Here is an 8,839-nt window from a genome sequence, read left to right on the forward strand (position 1 = left end):
ACAAATATAGAATGCTTACAAGTATTGAAATATAAAAAGTAATCAACAAATATAACTCAACCATATCCATCCAAATTTTCATAAAATAATAAACACTCCCAATATGAATGTAAACCGCCTTATAGCACTAAGTCTTGAAACTCTTAAGAAATAAGTAAAAACCATGGAAATAGGATTACACATAAACTTAAATATAATACACAACAACTCAATAACCACCTAGTTTCATAAACATGCAAATAAGATTATACATAACCCTTAAATATAATAAACAAACCATATCAAGTCTATCCATATCTCCATTCACACAAATAAACTAAGTCTTGAAACTCTTAAGAAATAAGCAAAAATCATGGAAATAGGATTAAACATAAACTTAAGGATTTAAGATACAACAACTTCATAACCTCTTAGTTTCATAAACATACAAATAAGATGACACAACCCTAAATATAATAAACAAATCATATCAAGTCTATCCATTTCTTCATTCACACAAATGGACTAAGTCTTGAAACTCTTAAGAAATAAGCAAAAACTATGGTAACTAGCCAATATCTCTTGAAAATTCTCATTTAATTTGCATGTTCGACATATGAAATAAATGAAATAATCAAACAAATATAACTCAACAAAATATATCCAAAATTTCAAAAATCAATAAACACCTCCAATAACAATTGAAACCACCTTATAACACTATGCAAGCCACCCGCTTGCTCCAACTCAACAATCCACCTCAACACAATTATCAACATCATAACATAGAATGTTTAAGAATGCTTACAAATATTGAAAATAAAAAGTAATCAACAAATATAACTCAACCAAACCTAAGGCCTAAAGCATAGCTTTACCATCCTAAGATGAGTACCCCTACCCAAACAGGAACCAAGCAAAAATACAAGAAACTCATAGGTTATAACACAACCGAAACCTTTTATTTCCCTATTACAAATAATGTGCATTTACCAACTTAATACAAAGCATGTCATTACCAAACCATGATAAAATTAGCCAAAGTAAAACACTTGTCAAAGAAAGCATATATGAACTTACAAGATAAACCACAAAAAAAAAATATATATATATATATATATATATTATAGTAAATTCCTTAATGTCTCAAAATTCTAAGCATACTTTCCAATTAAATTTGCAGCAAGATAGCTCTTTTAAAAAAAATATATATATATTTGTTCACCTAGTGTTATCCAAAAAAGCTTGAAATTAAATATGGTAAAGCCCTTATATGTCTAGTATGTACCATAAAACATTCAGCTCAAAATAAGTTTTCTATAATTTATTAAAAATCACGTAGTGCATCTGACTCAAATCTGTCCCTTACAAATTTAAAGTCACAAAAAAAAAAACTATATTTTTAACAACATGCCAAAAGCTTTAAGACTTGATTAAACCTTAAAACTACAAGTGTTAGCACATACAAACAACTAGGATTACAACTCATAACATCATGTAACAATCATCACAACACAAGTCAAGAAATTCAATCCCATAACTCATATAGGCAATCTATCAAATATTTGGTAAGCAAAAGACACATGCTCACATTACTTACACAAATTTACAATTAACACGACAATCACAACCACATATGCCAAAGACATTTCAAAACGCAAGGAAACCCTCTTTCAGAAATTAAACCCAACCTCCCATATAAATCAAAAACTCAAATGATTTCTCAAGAAACCTCATTCACATGGTTGCCAAACAATAAATCACTTGTCAAAGAAAGCACATATGAACTTACAAGATAAACCACACAACAAAAATCTGTAGTAAATTCCTTAAAGTCTCAAAATTCTAATCATACTTTCTGATTAAATTTGCAGCATGTCAGCTCTTATTTTAAAAAACAATTGGTTCACTTAGTGTTATCCAAAAAACTTTAAATTAAATATGGAGAAGCCCTTATATATCTAGTATGTACCATAAAAAATTCAGCTCAAAATAAGTTTTCTACAATTTTTTAAAATCACGTAGTGCATCTAACTCAAATCTGTCCCTGACAGATTTAAAGTCACAAAAAAAAAAAAAAAACTATAATTTTAACACCATGCCAAAAGCTTTGAGACTTGATTAAACCTTAAAGCTACATGTGTTAGCACATGCAAACAACTAGGATTACAACTCATAACATCATATAATAATCATCACAACACAAGTCAAGAAATTTAATCCCATAACTCATATAGGCAATCTATCAAATACTTGGTAAGCAAATGACACATGCTCACATTACTTACACAATTTTACAATTAACACGACAATCACAACCACATATGCCAAAGACATTTCAAAATGCAAGGAAACCCTCTTTCAAAAATTAAACCCAACCTCCCATATAAATCAAAAACTAAAATGATTTCTCAAGAAACCTCACTCACATGGTTGCCAAAAAATAAATCACTTGTCAAAGAAAGCACATATGAACTTATAAGATAAACCACACAACAAAAGCTTGTAGTAAATTCCTTAAAATCTCAAAGTTCTAATCATACTTTCTGATTAAATTTGCAGCATGTCAGCTCTTTTAAAAAAAAACAATTGGTTCACTTAGTGTTATCCAAAAAACTTGAAATTAAATATGGAGAAGTCCTTATATATCTAGTATGTACCATAAAACATTCAGCTCAAAATAAGTTTTCTACAATTTATTAAAAATCACGTAGTGCATCAGACTCAAATCTGTCCCTGACAGATTTAAAGTCACCAAAAAAAAAAAAAAATACTATAATTTTAACACCATGCCAAAAGCTTTGAGACTTGATTAAACATTAAAGCTACATGTGTTAGCACATGTAAACAACTAGGATTACAACTCATAACATCATATAATAATCATCACAACACAAGTCAAGAAATTTAATCCCATAACTCATATAGGCAATCTATCAAATACTTGGTAAGTAAAAGACATATGCTCACATTACTTACACAAATTTATAGTTAACACGACAATCACAACCACATATGCCAAAGACATTTCAAAATACAAGGAAACCCTCTTTCAAAAATTAAACCCAACCTTCCATATAAATCAAAAACCCAAATGATTTCTCAAGGAACCCAACTCACATGGCTGCCAAACAATAAATCTGTTGAGACATATGTGATTCACTTGTTAGGAATATATGTCATTATTTTATGTAATTGACTAATTCTTTGAAAAAATGCACTTTACTTTTATTTGGGTAAATCTAGGATGTGTTTAATACTTCAAGAAACTTTGTTTTAAGATCAAGTGTTGAAGCCATACAAGTCTGTCCAAGATTTAAGCTGTAAGGTGCTTGTCATTAAAGCTTGACAGCTAGCCATCTATCTAGCTTAAAAGAGCTGTTCAGCCCCGTGGCTTGACAATAGCTCGACAGATAGGGTATTTGTCAAGGTTTATGAAAAACAAATTTTCAGTTCTGTTTTGACTCCTATCTGTGTTTATATGTTTGAGCTTTCTTTTCTTGTGAAGAAGTTGCTGTGTTTGTGCACCGTAGGGTTTTGTGACCAAGCGTCTTCTTAATCTTCATCATCGGGATGAATTGAAGAACTTTGTAGCCAACAAACTTCTCTAGTTGGTGATTGAAGTCGTGTATTGGAATCCGTACAATTGGTTAGTCAAGTACTAGGAGCCGTGCATCGAAAGGAGAAATTGTCACTATAGAACAAGTCCAATTAGGTATTGGGGTAAGAGTTCAACTATAGGTTGGTATAAAGTACTGGGATTCCTTTACTTGTAATCGCTTGTTGTGATAATAGTAGAATTTCGGGAGTGGTGATCTTAAAATCACCCGGTAGGGTTTTTGCCGTATAGGTTTTCCCCATTTTTAAACAAATTACCGTGTTAATTTAATTTCCGCTGCATACTTAGTTTAATTGGTGATTTGTTTGTGCTACCATGCATTTGCATGTTAATTAACTCAATTAATTCACTTGACTAAATTAATTGGTTAATTTTTCACAAAGGGTCAATTCATTTTTGGCCTATCAAGTGGTATCAGAGCGGGCATACTCTAATTAGGGTTAATCTTTGCTATGTTGATCCATTGACCCTTGTTGTCATGGATACAACCGGCTTGAAGAGATCTTTTAATTCAAATACATCTTATTTTTCTAATCTCTGCTTGTTTGAGTGTCTCATAAAATACAAGTCTAAAAGTTATTTGAATTCACTTGTGATGACCATTGTAAAAGATCTCAGTTTTCTTAAGAAGAAACTAGATTGTCTCAGAATGAAAATGTGCAAAGGAGTTTGTCTAAAAAGAGTGAAAGTTAAAGGTTTAGCTCGTAAAAGCCACACGAGAGAAAGCATCATTCCTACTGATTTGTCATCTAAGCACGAAGTGTGTTTTATGATGAAGTCTGCATTTAAAGTTAAGGACACGTGTTTGTGGTACCTTGATAGCAGTTGCTCAAGACACATGACTAGAGACCGATCTCTCTTCAAGGTTTTCGAGTCTAAGAAAGGTGGCAATGTCACTTTTGGTGATGGGAGTAATTCACAGATTAAAAGAAAGGGAATCATTTCTTTACCTGGACTGCCAGACATTGCGAATGTTCTATATGTGGAAGGTCTGAGGGTGAACCTGTTGAGCATAAGTCAGATATGTGATCAAGACTTTATGGTACTATTCTCAAAAGGAAAGTGTCTTGTCATGGACAAGTTTGGAAAGAAACTCATAAGTGGTGTTCGCACTCTAGACAACTATTATGGATTGGTTCCTGGTGCTGATATTGTGTGCAATAGCATTCGTTTACCAAATGAAGATCTGTGGCATCAACGGATGGGACATGCCAGTTACAAACATCTTTCTATTGCATCTAAGCATGAATCCGTCTTAAGAATACCAAAGCTTAGTAGAATGAGCAATGTAATGTGTGGACCATGTCAGCTTGGGAAACAGACGAAAGCTAAGCATCCGTGCACTCAGACATCAGCTACATCTAGACTACTAGAGCTTTTACATTTGGATCATTCACTAGGTATACTTGGGTCATTCTCCTACGATCCAAGTCTGATACTCCTGAGCACATTGAAGCTTTGTGCACAAGACTGCAGAATGAGAAGAGCCTGAAGATTGATCGAATTCGAAGTGACCATGATAAAGAATTTGAGAACTCGTATATGGAGTCCTTTTGCATAAGATCAAGTATATCTCAAGAATTCTCTACTCCTATTACTCCTCAACAGAATGGTGTAGTAGAAAGGAAGAACAAGGTTATTCAGGAGATGGCCAAAGCTATGTTACACAATAAGATGTGGCTAGAAACTTGTGGGGAGAAGCCATTAACACTACCTGTCATACGGCTCATAGGGTGTACTTCAGACCCGGTACTAAAAAGACTCCATATGAATTATGGAAAGGAAGGAAGCCAAATGTGAAGTATTTTAGAATTTTTGGAAGTACTTTTTTTATCCTCAAGGATAGAGAGAATGTGAGAAAGTTTGACTCTCGAAGCGATGAAGGTATATTTTTGGGCTACTCCTCCACAAGCAAGGCTTATCGGGTATACAACAAAAGAACTATGAAGGTAATAGAGATAGTGAATGTTGTTATTGATGACTCTTTAGATTCTAGTTCTGAGAAAGGTATTGAGGCCTAAAGAAATTCTTCCTCCTGAGCCTAAGGAAGTTCAAGAAATTGTTGAACAAGAACCTGCATCTCCATGTACTCCCAGTGTTGTGGAAGATTCTGCAGATATACCCACTTCACCAAATTCTGAATCTCATGAAGAGAAAGGACCTTCCTCCAGGATTAAATTAAATCATCCTCCAGAAGTTATTGTGGGAAATCTGAATGAACTCACATTAAACATACAGTTGATAAATGTGTTGCTAACTTTGTGTCTTATTCTTGTTATTTGTCACAGGTTGAACCCACGAAAGTTGAGGAAGCTCTTTAAAATGAAAGTTGGGTTGAAGTAATGCATGATGAACTGCTTCAGTTTCAGAGGAATGATGTCTGGACTTTAGTACCTAGACCAGAAGGTGAGCACATCATCGGCACAAAGTGGATATTCCGCAATAAGACTAATGAGGAGGGCAATGTGATTCACAATAAGGCTCGGCTTGTAACTCAAGGATACTCACAAATGGAGGGAGTAGACTATGATGAAACATTTTCCCCAGTTGCTCATATGGAGCCATCAGAATTCTCCTTGCCCTAGCATGTCATTTGAAGTTCAAACTTTATCAGATGGATGTAAAGACTGCTTTCTTAAATAGGCTACTTAAAGAAGATGTCTATGTGGCTCAACCAAAAGGATTCATTGATCCACACTTTCCAGACCATGTGTTGTATCTCAAGAAGGCACTTTATAGCTTAAAGCAAGCCCCTAGAGCTTGGTATGATCGGTTCACACAATACTTGGTGTCACATGGGTTCACAAGAGGAAAAGTTGATCAGACTCTCTTCATTAAAAAGGAAGATGGCGAGTTGATATTTGCTTAAGTTTATGTTGATGATATCATCTTTGGGTCGACTAAGGATGAACTTGCTCATGGCTTCTCAAAACTCATGCAAGCCGAATTCGAGATGAGCATGATTGGAGAGCTGACTCACTTCCTTAGATTGTAGATTCGTCAATAAGATTTAGGTATATTCCTATCTCAATCTAAATATGCTAAGAATCTTGTGAAAAAGTTTAGTTTGGAATCTGCTAGTTCTGTTAGAACCCCTATGAGCCCAAATGCTAAACTCATTGTGGACTTGTTAGATAAAAGTGTAGATTCATCTCTATATAGAAGCATGATAGGTAGTCTTCTTTACCTTACTACTAGTAGACCTGACATTAGTTATAGTGTTGGAGTGTGTGCTAGATATCAGGCTAATCCCAAAGAATCTCATATGACTGCTTTAAAAAGAATTATAAAGTATGTCAAAACCACCGTTGAGTTCGGTGTGAGGTACAGCAAGGACACAAATGATGTCTTAATTGGGTATTCTGATGTTGATTGGGCTGGGAATGCTGATGATAGAAAGAGTACATCGGGGGGTTGTTTTTATGTGGGTAACAATCTTGTCTCCTGGATGAGCAAAAAGAAGAACTACATCTCTTTATCCACTGCAGAAGCTGAGTACATCTCTATCGGTAGCTGTTGCACCCAACTCCTATGGATACAAAAACTCTTCCATGATTATGGTATTTGTCAAGAGCATCTCACCATCTATTGTGACAATACCAATGCCATCAACATCTCTAAGAATCCAGATCAACATTCTCGAACCAAACACATAGAGATTCGACATCACTTCATTAAGGAGCTTGTCGAAGATGGTATTCTCACTCTTGAGTTTATTCACACTAATGATTAGAAGGCTAACTTGTTCACCAAACCTCTTGACAGAAAACGTTTTGAATTCCTTCATCAAAACATTGATGTTACCTCTATGGATTGATCTCTTTCACTCCTCCTTCTTTCTCATGCATTTGCATCTAATTTTATGCTTTGCTTTGTTTAACATGTTTTTGTTTGTTTTCAGTTTTGTTTATTTTGTTTTTCATAAAAAAAAAAAAATTGAAATTTAAAAAAAAAAATACAAAAACAGTGTGTGTTTTGTGTATATTGGTACTTGTGTACCTTGGATGGCCATTGAAACAAAGTTTTCTAAACTTTGTATTTCTTGTAGCTTAGATGAGCATCTCTATGCAAAACTAAGCAAGTGAGCTTTGTGGCTCTTGTTTGTGATGAGTAAGATTAAGCAATCTCTTATATTTAACACTCGTATCACTCTTTTTGACGGGAAAAACTAAAAAATCCTAAGAAAAAGGCATAAATAATCATTTCACCATTGTTGCCCACCAATCATGAAATGACATTTGTGTGCTTCGGCATAGCAAAATTGGAATGTCAAATGCTTAACATAATTAGGTATTTCTTTTCTCTCTCTTATATGCTCATGCATGATTTGCTTAAAAAGAAAAGTATGCAAAGAAAAATAAAAAGAAAAAAGATCAAAATGCTTTAAATATGATTGCAAGCGTGTATTCGAGGAGATGTGGGAGTTATAGGATGTACCTCGAAGGTGATAGTCCTTATCAAACAGTTATGATTATGTGTGAGTTAAAGTGATTTTGTCATATCTCAAATCGTTATAACATGTATACACTTCTACAATCTTGCGATGTTTTTCACACACAACACGCAATATTCTTCGCTACTCTTGATATATGTGCAGGTATAATGTGATTTGGTCATCACAAGGTTTACATGTGTTAATGTATGCTTACTAAACTGTCTTGACTTGTTTTTGAAATATAAAATTAGTTAGACTTGTTTAGTGTGTGTGTGTGTGTGTGTGTGTGTGTGTTTTAGGAATCCATGTTCTTAAAAATTGTTTTTAAGAGATGTTTTTGAGAGTTTAAAATGTTGATTGGATCATTGGTTGAGTTGCATGTTTGATTGCATTCATATTTGTGTTTTTCCCTTCTTGAAAAACTGTTTTTATGCAACCTCGACACCTCTTTGACACCTGGCCTTTCTATCGAGATCTTAGGCTGTTTCTTATCGCAATCTCGATAGGTGTCTTGACAGCTAATGGATCAATCGAGAAAGTTCCTGGACCCTCGATAGCTTATCGATAGCTGGTGGATCGATCAAGCTTCTTTGATAATGTCTGATGAATTCTTCCTCGAAACCTCTCGACAGCTGCATCTATCGATGTTATGTTTTCTCGACACTTGGCTCGATACCTCTTGACACCTCTATCTATCGAGAATTATTGAGGATCTATATATAGGCTTCAGATCAGATCCTCATTTTCTCGATCTCTCTCGATCTATCCACACCTATTCACCTCCCAAACACTCTTTTCTCTCTCAA

The sequence above is a fragment of the Quercus robur genome, chromosome 11 (genome assembly GCF_932294415.1).
Source record: "Quercus robur chromosome 11, dhQueRobu3.1, whole genome shotgun sequence".
NCBI classification, from domain to species: Eukaryota; Viridiplantae; Streptophyta; class Magnoliopsida; order Fagales; family Fagaceae; genus Quercus; species Quercus robur.